Here is a 14,433-nt window from a genome sequence, read left to right as displayed (position 1 = left end):
TATGTGTGGGATCTGACTATCTAGTTGTTTATCTTTAGTAGCCTCTCTTACCGGGAAATGTCTCCTAGTGTTACCGCTGAGCCATGGTAGCTTGCTACTGCTTTGGAACACTTAGGCTGGCCGGCATGTGTCCTTCTTCGTTCCTGTGTCTGTCCCTTCGGGGAAATGTCACGCTTTGAGTACCGGAGTCCTGTTAGCCCGCTACAGCCCGGTTTACCGGAGTCCTGCTAGCCCAGTGCTACAGCCCGGACCCACTTGCTGATGACCGACACGTTCGAAGCTGGGTCATGGATGCCTGTCCCTGTAAGTCTGTGCCACTTTGGGTTTACGACTAGTCATGTCAGCCCAGGCTCCTTATCATATGGATGCTAGCGACACTATCATATACGTGAGCCAAAAGGCGCAAACGGTCCCGGGAAAAGGTAAGACGACACCCGTGGGGATACCGTGCGTGAGGCCGCAAAGTGATATGGGGTGTTACCGGCTAGGTCGATGTGACATGGAGTCGGGGTCCTGACACCGTCGCCCCGTCTCCTGGACTTACGACAAGGGCCCAGACTGCCCGGCCGTGCCACATGGAAAACTCGTAGGTGCTCTATGGGCCCGCCCGACTTTCACATCAACTCGCGGGTACCCCTCAGGGCCGACCCGACTTCAACAATGGTCTCAAGTAAGTCAAGGCTACCGTGTGTCCAAATATCAAGGGAAAAACCCAAGGAATCACCCCCGGTGGATTCCACTCAAGGTAATCATCAAGGTGAACATAAGAGGGACCACCCTCGAGGTTCACACTTGAGGTGTTGAATGACAAAGCCGTATCAGGAATGGTGAAAGAGGAAATCACCCTCGATGGCCACGACCCAATAGCTACACTATAGAATTATCATCAAGAGTGCGTTATGAGGGATCACCCTTGGCACTCGATAGTAGCTCTGCAGAGTCAAGCAACAAAAGGGGCGTGATGTGATGTGAGGTGTCGGGCTCTGGTCGTCGATCACGCTGATCGAGTCATCGATGATGAAGCAGGGGTAGAAGGACAAGGTGGGGGTCACTGATGGATCACTAACCAACCTACACTAAGCAGTTTAGGATAAGCAGGTAAGGTACAATAGCAAGTACAAAAGCAGGCTATGCATCAGAATAGGAGCAAACAATAACAATAGCAAAATCTAATGCAAGCATGAGAGTATAGAATGGGCGATATCGGGATGATCAAAGGGGGGCTTGCCTGGTTGCTCAGACGAGAAGGAGGGTCGTCGTCGACGTAGTTGATCATAGGGGCATCAGCAGTGGTCTCGGGGTCTACCGGAGAGAAGAGGGGGGAGAAAACAGTAAATCCAGAAATAAGAGAAGAAGGTCTCTACAAGCCTCCTCAGAGATCAGTGATTCTGGGCCGTTGGATCAGTTCCCTTGATATGTTTCTGACGTCGGATCAAGACCTGGATGAACCTGGGCCGTCGGATCTGAGATGAACACTGCTGGAATGAATAGTTACTCGTTTTGCTCGCTCTTGCTCACTCTGTGGCTCCTGGCTGGGTCTCGCTGACTTGTGGGGCAGCCCATTTGGTAGGCCCTGCATGTCATTCTCTGTGGCTGTGGCGCGTCCCAGACGGCCCGTCGGCACGCTCCAGCGGTAAAAGATCTCGTTGCCATCGCCGAAATTCCCCTGCCCCGTGGAGGGTAATATTGGGATTTCACGTCCTGGCCATGTGCGTGGTTGACGCTGGTTCGTCCGTGCATCGATGAGGTGGGGGAGGGCGCTTGGCTGGCCTCTTCGTGCTCCCATTCGCCCTCTTTCCTCGATTTTTTTGTCGAAAAAGACCACCTGCGCGAATGAATTGACAAAAAAGACCACCTACTGATAAATTTGACAAAAAAGACCCCCTCGACTGAGGCGGCAGGTGCGGCAGGCGACACGTGGCACCTGCCGCCACGCAGCGAGGCGGCAGCACTGTACCGCTTGCCAGAACGGGAATCGGCGCTGGCGACGGAACGGCTGCGGCGTGTGAGGCCCGGCCGCCAAGGGGCGTGGCGGCAGTACTGTAGCGCCTGGGCCCGGCCGCCTCGCGGGCTGGCGGCAGCCCTGTTCATCGCCCTGCTGCAACTGCGCGCTACGGAGCCGGCCACCGCTGTTGATTGCTACTGCTGCTGCATGGCAAAGCGCATGGCGCTGCCGTTGAATGCACAAGTCCAGCAAAGCACAAAGCGCATGCGGCCACAAGTTTTGAGGCACTGATTCCCAGCGCGAGTTTCGTCTGCTTTGAGGCACTGGTTCCCAACGTTTCATATTTTTCGGCACTGATTGTAGACGACCACGATGCACTGCGCATCATTTGTGATAGCCGGCTCCGTAGCACGCATTAGCAGCAGGGCGATGAACAGGGTGCCGCCAGCTCGTGAGGCGGCAGGGCCCAGGCGGTACAGTACTGCCGCCACGCCCCTTGACGGCCGGGCTCCACACGCCGCTGCCGTTCCGTCTCCAGCGCAGATTCCCGTTTTGCCAGGCGGTACAGTGCTGCCGCCTCGCTGCGTGGTGGCAGGTGTCACGTGTCGCGTGCCGCACTTGCCGCCACAATTGAGGGGGTCTTTTTTGTCAAATTTATCAGCAGGTGGTCTTTTTTGTCAATTCATTCGCGCAGGTGGTCCTTTTCGACAAAAATTCCTCCTCTCACCACAGACGCTCCTCTTCCTCGATCTGCCGCCATTCTTCAGGTGGCCTTCCCCCTTTCTCCTCCTCTATGCCGCCGTTGCCCGTCCTCCTTCTCCCGCATCTCCTCCCCGTTGTCAGGCGCGCTGTGCCGCCATCCTTCCTCCTCCCCATCGAGGCCAGGCAGAGGAGGAGGAGCGCGGTGCGCGGACATGACGAGGAAGCAGCCGGCGTCAGCGCGCGCCGCCCGGCCAAGGTCTTTTCCTGCATGCGCGACCTCCTCGCCAAGCCCTTCCCATACGCGCGGGTCCTCGCTGCCTGGCTCTACCTCCACTGCGACCTCGTCCAGGACGCCCGCAGCGCCGCCGCCGTCCGCGCCGCCGACGGCCAGATCCAACACCGTCGAGGAGACCGTCGCCATGGTGCTCCACTATGCCTCGGGGATCGATCAACCCCATGATGTCGCCGCCGTCTCCTTCGTCCAGCCGGCATGCCGCCGCCGTCGTCTTCGCGTGCACATGATAGGAGGTGTGCGACCCTCCTCTCTCGCGCACTGCGGCCGCTTCGCCCCGCCATCGTTCCTCGGGTGTGGTCGCGCCTGTCTTCTTACCGCGTCGTCGCTCCTCCTCCAGGCCGCCGGCGGCACCCGTCCTCCTCCCTCATCCTCTCCAGGTGGCTGGGACGCTTTACGGTGAGCAAGCCTATCTCCCGCTTCCCTGCTACACTGTATCCATTCGAGTTGCGTATCCTAGATCGGAACATCATGCCATTGCGTCTGAACTTCGAATTGAACTGCAGCTCGTAGATGCGAGGCTCACTCGGATGTGAAGGTGCCCCTGCATTGGAGCCCAAGGATGCACTGTATGCGTGAGGTGTGTCACACGCATCCATGGTTTTCTGGGACTTGCTTATTATATTCAACAATTGCATATTCAGAGTGCGTTCGATCCTATGATGCAGCTTAACAAAGACACGTATTTGTACATGTTCAACCAGTGCCATAACTGAATGTTGAGATTGCTGATTGTACATGTTCAACTACGCATATAGAAAACAAAACAGATAAAATTGTAGCATTTGTTTGTTAATGAAGGATCCTTAAATTCTCCCTTGAACCTCATACCTCGCCCTATTTTGCAGCTCAGGGTTGTAATTTGTCTAGGAGCCGGCTATTGGGTCAAGCATGGTCAATTTTAGTTGCTCTATTTCAGAAAATTTGCCTATTCCTCAGTGTCTAGGACGACCAGTAATTTTTGTTGTTGTTGGTAGTTGTCACAGCTCACAACTAGATTTGGTGTACTGTGCATCATATACAAATGCTGCCTGTAGCCAAAGATTGACTACCTCTAGATGGATAGATTCATTTGATTGCATGACCTGAATTTATGATACCGATTTTATAGTACAAAAGATGCGAGGCATCTGTTTTTTGTCATGAAAAATGCATAGGACCATTTCCCTTTTCTTGTATTGTTACCACTTTGGAAGAGTAACCTGTTGTTGTGACGAATCAGGTTGTTATCGCACTGAGGATGCTATGGGAAAACAGGGACATATTTGATCTTGTTATCAGTGATGTGCACATGCCAGACATGGATGGCTTTAAGCTTCTTGAGCTTGAAATGGACCTCCCTATCATCAGTAAGTTAAAAAAAATTATCCATCTCATAGTTGCCCAATTTCCTTACCGGTCTTGGTAATAGGAGCCCATGAGGTACTTTTGTAAAGTACATACAAAGATGTACTATATATGTAGTATCAATTCGGTACACCGAATCCTATGATTTGTACCTCTAATCAAGGAGGGGGAAATGTCAAAGCAGTTAAAATAATCCTAAACAATCTGGAAACATATAGCTTTGAATAGACATATATTATTTTGCTGAAGAGTTCAGTCCATACATGTTTTTGCCATCTAATTTTAAGTCCTATGATGATTATAAAAACACCTCGCCCCGCTATCTTGTTATATTAGATGTTCTCCTGCTCTGGCTAAATCAGAAATAGGCTCTAAGCATATTCTGTTTAAATAATGCCAGTCTTAATTTGGGTAAATGAAATAACAAGACCAATATATATTTTTGGTTCTTGTCAGTTTAGTTAGTGGCCTATATGAATTTGATTTGGCCTACAATATTTTTGTACAGTTATTGATTTGCTAGCATATATATTCTAAACTTAATTTTGTTAGCTCCTATTTGGTGTTCTTTCTTATAATACCTTTTTATATGTCGCAAGCTTATTTTGTTCACGAGAGTTTCTCCATGTTTATGAAGAGAAGATTTGGGTTCAGAGCACCTTCGGTTATAAGAATTTGTTTTCTAATTCTTGCTGGTCAGTCACAAAGCATTCATATTTGTTTGCTTTACACTTTTTCAGGAGTAATGGAATGTTAATTGGCTGGTGGCGGCATGTTCAAGTATGGGGAATGATGAGCTCCTACTTCTTTTTATGCCAGCTCTATGCCATAGGTGAGCTGCGACCTTCTTCCCCATGTGTTTGTGATAACCAGTTAATCTCCAGAGGGAATTGTGACTGTGATTAGTATCTTTAGACATTGGCCATATTCGACAGTAGTCACTGTCCCTTTCATTTCTCCTCATTTCTTAAATGTATCGGCCTATGGTATATACAACTGAAATTGATGTGCCAAAGAACAAGAAATAGAAGTAACAAGAAATAGCTATGTATTGAAAGATTTGAATGCCATTTTGTTAAAGTAGTTCTGAAATGCTGCCTCATTTTTTTCCATTTGTGTTGTTTCTCATAGTTTTAAACTAAAAGGATGAACTATAAAAATTGTCTATTATCTTTCATATTTTTTTATGTTGAAGCGGCTGCGTAATATCTGTCCAAAGCGATTCTCTAGATGTGATGTCAGATGTATTCCAGTTTACAGTAGACAATACAAATGGGTTATCCCTGTCTTGTGTGTTTCATGATAGTCCACAGGATTTTCTTAATTAACATTTTGAGTAGTCTTTTAAACAATCTGGTTAGAAGAAAACGGGAATGGCGCTACGCTAGCTTTGCATGATTAGCTCTGATAGAACAGGTACTGCATTTCCTTAGTTGGATCCGCTCTTTCTCTCTCGTGCAGTTGTTGCTTTCGGCTATTTATTCAGTTGAAAACATGCGTAGTTAAATCTGAATGCATATATTATTTCGAGGTTAATTTCAATCCATATACCGGTTGTTAAGGAGTATTACATGATTTTAATTTCTCAATTTTATGGAAGTGTTATTTCTTTCCAGGTCTTTGGAATAACAGTTCTGCATTTTCTTATTCATGCTATTTGGACCGAATTTGCAGAACCCTTAAAGTCAAAGCTAGGATTTTGACTTGATTATCTCGTTTGGCTTTTTATCTATGCACATGTCGTGCTCTTAAGGCTTGTAGAGCTGGTGAATTCCCCTAATTTTTTATTTGGAGCACCATTTTGTTTGTGGTGCTCTAAATTTCATTGCAACTTTTTAGTTCTATTCTTAGCTATGGTATGCCGTGTGATGCTAAAACCTGTCTCGAATAAATAGATGGTGCATAAAAGGGTGATGAAATTTTATCAGTCTGGATATTTCGCTTGGAAAAAATTCTCACGTAGCAGGAAAGTTCTCTTTATACAGTGTCAAACCATTTATTTATTATATTACAAGTGGAAGAGAAGCTTCTTATGAGGATATATAGTTTGTATGCTGCTTCCTTCGTGTGAAGATCCTTTTTTTGTGGGGGAAGTTCTTATGGGCATAGATAATGAGTACTCCCTCCGTAAAGAAGTATAAGAGCATTTGGATCACTACTTTAGTGATCTAAACGCTCTTATATTTCTTTACGAGAGTACCAACTATTGTACGCTGCTGATGGATTACTTAGACCCCCGTACAAAACAAAGGGTTGAATTATACTATATGTTCTCTAATCCATTGGGCCGAAAATGAACAACTAGATCTGATTGCTAGATTTTAATTTGATTTTGGACATTGTCATTCCTAGCTATATATAGTAAGTTTACTTTCTTTGTTCTTGGCACTAACTAAATCTTTGTGTTTCTTTTTCCTTTTGCTCAAGGCCCTATGCTACTATCGTTTGAGTGAGAGTAGTGCCAGTGTTGTCGGTGTACTAGATTAGGGGTACCCTAGTACCCCGAACTTGTGCACGGGCAGTTGCAGCACCCCGCGGCAGAGGCTTGCCGGGCGATCGCCAAGATCCCCCAAGGTTCCCTTGGAGCCATCCAAGAACAAAGTATTTTAAGCTAAGGAAACAAGACCCCGACAAGAGGAGCTTGCCGGGAAGGCCAACCAAGGCGCTCTAATAAACTTGCCGCGACGCGCCACGCGCTCCGGCAAGGCAACAAGGCCCCGGCAAGAGGAGCTTGCCGGGAAGACAAACCAAGGTACCTCGAAGCCCGGTGAGCGACAAGCTTCCGGACCCGACAAGATAACAACAGCGGCAAGGCGCTTGCCGCGGCAGGCGGCCACTCTGCGTCCACGCTCCAGCGCATTCACCAACGTGTCGCTCTGGGGGCCCCTCCGGACGTGCGTGGCGGGAGGCTGTGCAGCCAGCGGTGCGCAGTGGCATGCGAAGCTGACAAGATCGCCATCGTGGTGAACGTTGGTGCCCCTAACGGTCTTTTTTTGCACTGTTCGGGCGACTCAGACGGGCATTTAATGCCCTTATCCCCTGCCGTCAGGGTTAGGTAGGGTGCACTGTACAAGCAACTGTATCAACTACCTCGCTTTTTACGTTTTTACCCTCCTCTGCATTGCCACCTGTCGGTGACCCCTTTAGCATATAAAAGGAGGCCCATGCGCAACGTAGGGGGGGGGTTCGGCTCATGGGTTCGAAGCCTCAGACAGTTTGCTTCGATCCATCCGTAGCCCAGAGAACATCACACTTTCGCTTTGGAGAGCAAGAACACCAGATAATACAACCAGACAAGCAGCAGTAGGAGTGTTATCTCTCTGGAGAGCTCCGAAGCTGGGTAAACTGCTCGTGTGCCTCGCCTCGATCTGCTCTTCGTGCGATCTCCGTCCCCCGCCGAACCGTAAGGGGCCCGGTCCGCCGGCCCCATAGGTGTTCGAGGATCAGTTTCCCCGACATCTTTGGCGCGCCAGATAGGGGTGCGTCGAGATTGCGTGAACCTGATCCGGCGTTCACACGAGCTAGATCCTTATTCCCTTCATCAACATGCCACCGAAGAAGAAGACTTCGGCAGCGGCTGCTCCATCCTCGTCACTTCCGCCACCGTTGGAGCAAACGAGTGGCGGGATGGACGCCGGCGGAAGAAAGGACGTCGACGAGGAAGCCCATGATGCCGCCAGGTCCAAGAACAAGGCTGCACAAACCTCGGCGACCGTACATGTTCCACGTCACTCTCAGGAGGCGCAAGATCAACAGCGTCATGGCGCTAGCAGTGCCATACGCATGATAGCCCAAGACCAAGCTGGTGGATCTCGGGCCGCTCAAGACCAGCATGCACGCTAGCGTGCTGGCACGAGCGGGGCACGGTCGCCTGGACGGAATACTGCTCCTTCTAACATAGTTAGAAGTTCGAGCACGTCCCGTTCCTCGCGCCGTCCGCCACTGCCACCCACCACCCCAGCAGAAGCTTTGGCGCGAGCTCAACTTCTCTTAGATTACCCTCCAACGTCGGACAAGATCGACGAATGGAGGGCCACCATTCAGAGTCTCATCGGCTACGCCAACGGCGACACTCCACGGCGGCCGAGCGCGTCGCCGCCACCGCAGGACCGCCGGACGCGAGCCGGTGGCGACGAAACGGGCGGAGGTGCAACTACCATGCAAACACCGCCCCGAAGGCCAAGATTGCCGACTCGCCGGATCCACCTCGACAGCGACTCCACTGCATCGTCGGATCCACGAGCTCGTCGCGATCAGCGCCAAGTTCTTCATGATCGACAACAAGAGGACGCTCGAACCCGCATCGAGCGCCGAAGAGAAGCGCGGCGTCAATCCGACAAGCGCGCTGGGCCCTCTGTTGACATGCATGCGCCAGGGGAACTAGGCGATCTGCCGTACGCGGTAGGTTGTCCTGCGTTCACTCGTGACCTGCGGCAAGTCCAGTGGCCCAGTACAAAGAACTTCAAGCCAGACGTACCGGAGAAGTACGACGGCAAGACGCATCCGTCAGAGTTCCTCAGCATCTACACCATTGCGGCGCAAGCTGCCGGGGGACGAGATGACAAGATCCTTGCCAACTACTTCCCGCTGGTGCTCAAGCCCAATGTCAGATCCTGGCTCGTGCACTTGCCGGACAACTCCATATCCTCTTGGGCTGATCTGTGCCATCAGTTTGTCGGCGCCTTTACAGGCGGACACAAGCCTCATGGCCAGGAGAGTGATCTTCATCTGCTCGCCCAGAAGGAAGGAGAGCCCCTGCGCAAGTACATTCAGAGATTCAGTAGCGTGCAGCACAACATCTCAGACGTCCACCCTGCCGCGGTGATCAGCGCATTCCATCAGAACGTGCGGAACCGCAGCATGCGGGAGGAAATGGCGATGTGCAAGATCAGGGACGTCAGTGAGTTATATGCACTGGCCGACAAGTGTGCGCGTGCTGAGGAAGGGAGGAGACTCCCCGGAGAAAATATAGGAGCGGGAGGATCTGACAGCGAAGATGCCGCCCCGACAAGGAAAAACCGTCGGCGGAACAACAGAAGGAGGAAAGGCAAAGAAGTGCTAGTTGTTGAGCAGTCCGGCAACGGTGGCGGCGCCAAGGAAGCCAAAGCTGGTGACTCCGGCAAGGAGGTTGCCGCGGAGGTGGCGGTCGCCGACAAGCAAGACGGCACCAGCAAGCAGTATTGCAAAATTCACCGCACCAAGGGCCATGATCTTCAGAACTGCAAGAGGGTCGAGCAGCTTGTTGAGCAACATAGAGCTGAATACGAGCGGCGCGACAAAGAGAAGGACCAGGAAGGAGCTGGTGGGTCCGGCAAGAAACGTCCCGGCCGAGGAGGACGCCGCGGCAAGGCAGCGGCAAGGAGACAGACCTCCTCGAGGCCGCGACAAGGATGAAGATGACGACGACGATGAAGATATGGACGATGAGGAGACTGATGAGCAGGAGTTCCAGAAAGCCACAGAGGTCCTGTGCGTTGACGGTGGTGCTTCTCTGCATGCCTCGCACCGCCAGCTCAAACAGTGGGTACGGGAAGTTAATGCAGCAGAACCACCCGTCGAGTCACGCAGGCCTCTGAAATGGTCCAGTACGCCTATCATTTTTGATATTGAGGACCACCCGGATCGCATAACTGCGGTCGGGTGCTTGCCGATGTTGGTTTCACCAACAATCCGCAACTTCAAGGTCACTAAGATGCTAGTTGACGGCGGGGCCGGCTTGAATCTGATCTCCTCAGCGGTGCTCCAGAAACTCCAGATCCCTGACAGCGAGCTCGAAGAGACCGGCACATTTCAAGGAATCAACCCGGGAAGGAGCAAGCCAAAGGGAAAGATGACGTTGCCGGTAACATTTGGCAGTGAGCTGAACTTCAGGACTGAGAGGGTCACGTTTGACGTTGCCGACATTCCATTACCTTACAATGGAATCCTTGGCCGTCCGGTACTCGCCAAGTTCATGGCAGCCTCTCACTATGCGTACAACGTATTGAAAATGCCAGGCCCAATAAGTGTCATCTCTGTCCCTGGCGACAAGAAGGATGCTCTTATCTGTGCCGACAAGATCTACCGGGAAGCAGCAGCCGCAGCAGAACGGAGGACACTTGCCGCTGAAGCTCCCGGGGGGAAGAAGAAGACCAAGCCGGCAAGAGCTCCGATGCCCACTCCGGCAAGCGCACCTCTTCGGAGTGCTGCGCTACCGTCGATGACGCACCATCGAGCTCCACCTGCAAGTGCAAGAAGGCAATGGCAGCTCCACCTGAGACCAAGAAGGTGTCCGCCAAGGAGGATGGCAGTGGTGGTACCTTCACCATCAGCGCCACTCTTGACCCCAAATAGGAAAGCGCGCTCGTTGCTTTCCTGCGGGCGAATGTCGACGTGTTTGCGTGGCAATCGTCTGATATCCTCGGTGTTCCCAGGAAAGTGATTGAGCACCACCTTGCTGTCTGTCCTCATGCGCGGCCCATCAAGCAGAGAGTCAGGAAGCAGGCAGTAGAGCGCCAAGAATTCATCGCAGAAGAAATCAAGAAGTTGGAAGCAACAGGCCTTGTCAGAGGAGTACTCCATCCCACGTGGTTGGCCAATCCTGTTGTTGTGCGCAAGGCTAATGGGAAATGGAGACTTTGTATTGACTTCACTGATGTTAATAAAGCTTGTCCCAAAGACCCATTTCCCTTGCCGCGTATTGACCAGATTGTTAACTCCACAGCCGGATGTGATTTGCTTTCATTTCTTGATGCATGCTCAGGATATCATCAGATCTTCATGGCAGAAGAAGATGAAGAGAAAACCGTTATCACCCCGTGTGGCACGTACTGCTTCGTACGGATGCCTTTCGGTTTGAAGAATGCTGGTTCAACATTCGCAAGGGTAGTCCACCATGCTTTTGAGCCACAAATACACAGAAATGTGGAAGCTTACATGGATGACATAGTGGTCAAGAGCAAGAGCAAGGCGACCTTGATTCAAGATTTAGACGAAACATTTGCAAACCTGCGCAAGATCAACCTCAAGCTTAACCCCGAGAAGTGCGTGTTTGGAGTCCCTTCCGGCAAGCTTCTCAGGTTCTTTGTGTCTCAGCGGGGAATTGAAGCCAATCCCGACAAGATCAAAGCCATCGAGCAGATCGAAGCGCCAAAGCGCGTCAAGAATGTACGCAGGCTTGCCGGTTGCATGGCTGCTCTCAGCAGGTTTATCTCTAGATCTGCTGAGCGCGCCCTGCCATTTTTCAAAATTTTGAAAAAGGCAGGTCCAATGAAATGGACTCCGGAAGCGGAGGCTGCGCTGCAGGACTTGAAGAGATACCTGTCCTCCACTCCAACGCTTGTCGCACCTAAGCCGCAAGAGAAGTTGCTGCTGTATATAGCAGCAACCAATCAAGTGGTTAGTGCTGCGTTAATGGCGGAGAGGGAGGCGGAGGATGAGCCAGCAACCACGGCAGATCCATCCAGCGACAAGCAGGGGGCTTCGCCGACAAGCTCTGGTCCCGACAAACATGGGTTTGCGCAGGAGCATGATGAAATGCCAAGGAGAATGGTGCAGCGCCCAGTTTACTTTGTCAGTTCTCTTCTGCAGGGGGCTAGATCAAGGTACTCTGGTGTGCAGAAGTTGCTTTTCGGCCTCCTTATGGCCTTGAGAAAGCTGCGCCATTACTTCCAAGCACATGAGATCACAGTCGTCACTCGCTTTCCGCTGAAGAGAATACTGCAAAATCCAGAAGCAACAGGCAGGATTGTCGAATGGGCGCTGGAACTGTCAAGCTTTGGCCTCAAATTTGAGAGCACCTCAACTATCCAAAGCAAAGCATTGGCAGAGTTCATAGCAGAGTGGACGCCAACCCCAGATGAAGAAATTCCAGAAACGCGCATCCCCGTCAAAGAGGCAAACAAAGAGTGGCTGATGTACTTCGATGGAGCCTTCTCGCTGCAAGGCGCCGGTGCAGGTGTGCTACTTGTCGCACCCACCGGAGAGCACCTCAAGTACGCAGTCCAGATGCACTTTCTCAAAGAGCAAGCAACCAACAATACTGCAGAGTATGAAGGATTGCTTGCCGGTCTCAGAATCGCAACAGACCTTGGGATTAAGAAGCTCATTGTCAGGGGTGACTCACAGCTTGTCGTCCGACAAGTGAACAAGAACTACCAGAGTCTGTTGATGGAAGCGTATGTCGATGAAGTGAGGAAGCTAGAGGAGCACTTTGACGGCCTACAAATGGAGCATATCCCAAGAGCTCAGAATGATATTGCTGATGGCCTGTCAAAGTGCGCCGCACTAAAGTTACCTGTGGAACCAGGGATCTTTGTGCTTAAGTTGACTCAACCATCCGTAACACCATCAACTGGACAAAGCAAGAAGAGGAAGTTGGTTTCTGGTGACTACTTTTCGGCAGAGCTCCCCGAAGCCGCCGCCAAGAAAGTCCCCAAGATCAACACCAAAGATGCTGAGGGGCAGTCTGCTCCGCCAAGCCTTATGGTTTGTTCCGTTGAAGCAGACGCTCCCGACAAGTTTTGCTCCGGCAAGCTTGCCGGGGAACATCAAGCTCCGGCAGGGCCGCAAGTCCTTGCCGTAGAAGCAGATGTTCCCGCAGCAGAAGATGTGCCTTTAGTCCTTGTTGTCGAGCCACAGGCTCCAGCATGGGCACAACAGATTGTCCATTTCCTTCAGACAAGAGAACTTCCCGAAGAACAAGAAGAAGCGGAAAGAGTAGCCCGGCAGTCAAGTATGTACCAGTTTGTCAATAGCATACTGTACAGAAGAAGACTCAAGGGTGTGAAATTGAAGTGTATTCGCCGGGTAGATGGACAAAAGCTGTTGGCAGAGATACATGGAGGCATATGTGGCCACCACATAGGCGCAAGAGCACTTGCCGGCAAAGCTTTCCGGCAAGGTTTCTTTTGGCCGACAGCCCTCCAGGATGCAACTGCACAAGTAACCAAGTGTGAAGCGTGCCAGTTCCACTCCAAACAGATACACCAGCCAGCTCAAGCTCTCCAGACAATCCCTTTATCCTGGCCATTTTCGGTCTGGGGGCTCGATATCCTCGGCCCTTTCCCCCGAGCTGTCGGGGGCTTTGAGTACTTGTACGTCGCAATCGACAAGTTCACAAAGTGGCCGGAAGTGCAGCCAGTGAGAAAAGTGACAGCACAGTCAGCAGTCAAGTTCTTCAGATCGATTGTTTGCCGTTTCGGGATCCCTAACAGGATCATCACCGACAACGGTACGCAATTCACGAGCCGCACCTTCATGCAGTACGTCCAAGACCTTGGCGTCAAGGTCTGCTTCGCTCCTGTTGCTCATCTGAGAAGCAACGGTCAAGCAGAGAGGGCAAATGCTGAAGTGCTGCGCGGGCTCAAGACCAGAACTTTCGACAGGCTGCACAAGTGCGGAAGGAACTGGATCGAGGAGCTGCCAGTCGTTCTTTGATCGATCAGAACGACGCCAAATCGAGCCACTGGCCAGACACCTTTCGCTCTAGTCTATGGAGCAGAGGCAGTTCTCCCCACGGAACTCGTATACGGATCACCTCGAGTGCTCGGTTATGATGAGCTTGAGCAAGAACAGCTGCGGCAAGACGACGCGCTGCTCCTTGAGGAAGATCGTCTTCAGGCTGCTGTACGAGCTGCTCGATACTAGCAAGCTTTGCGCCGCTATCATAGCCGCAAAGTTAAAGCCAGAAGCTTCGAGGAAGGCAACCTTGTTCTTCGGCGCGTTCAGTCCGCCAAGAATTCCAACAAGTTGACGCCGAAGTGGGAAGGCCCTTATCGGGTGAGACAAGTCACAAGGCCTGGCGCTGTCCGCCTTGAGACCGAAGATGGCATTCCAGTGAGCAACTCCTGGAACATAGAACATCTTCGTAAGTTTTTCCCATAAGGCGCGGTTGCCGGAACCCGTTCCGGCAACCACCTTTTGTACAAGTCTTGCCGCTGTTGCATGTAATCCTTTGTACAAAGCCGGGCGCAGATCCCGTGCATAAGTAAAACCCCATGTGCTCTGCACAGCTTGTCCATTTCATGCGTTAATTCCTTTCTTGCATGTGATTATCTGACACTTTGTGCAGCACTTACATCCGATAAGCAGTAACGAGCCGAAGAGCTCCATATTATTATTTTCTCTTCTTTCTTTTTCTTTTAAAGGAGAAGAAGGTTCTCTCGCA

General features: G+C 51.4%; 1 long non-coding RNA gene across 4 annotated transcripts in view; it reads left to right on the top strand.

Moving 5' to 3' along the window:
• Positions 1–2,659: 2,659 nt before the first annotated feature.
• The window catches only part of LOC123093379 (uncharacterized), a 20,267-nt gene continuing 8,493 nt past the window's right edge, over positions 2,660–14,433 (top strand). For 3 of the 4 annotated variants that reach the window (XR_006445319.1, XR_006445318.1, XR_006445317.1), the window contains exons 1-4: positions 2,660–3,338; positions 3,446–3,519; positions 4,162–4,288; positions 5,027–5,118. This is a non-coding gene — a long non-coding RNA (uncharacterized lncRNA). Of the gene's footprint in view, positions 3,339–3,445; positions 3,520–4,161; positions 4,289–5,026; positions 5,119–6,713; positions 6,959–14,433 lie in introns of those variants that run through there. The other variant, XR_006445316.1, reaches the window with a different exon arrangement.

Source organism: Triticum aestivum, chromosome 4B (assembly GCF_018294505.1).
Source record: "Triticum aestivum cultivar Chinese Spring chromosome 4B, IWGSC CS RefSeq v2.1, whole genome shotgun sequence".
Taxonomy (NCBI): Eukaryota; Viridiplantae; Streptophyta; class Magnoliopsida; order Poales; family Poaceae; genus Triticum; species Triticum aestivum.
This window is presented reverse-complemented; position numbering and strand designations above follow the sequence as displayed.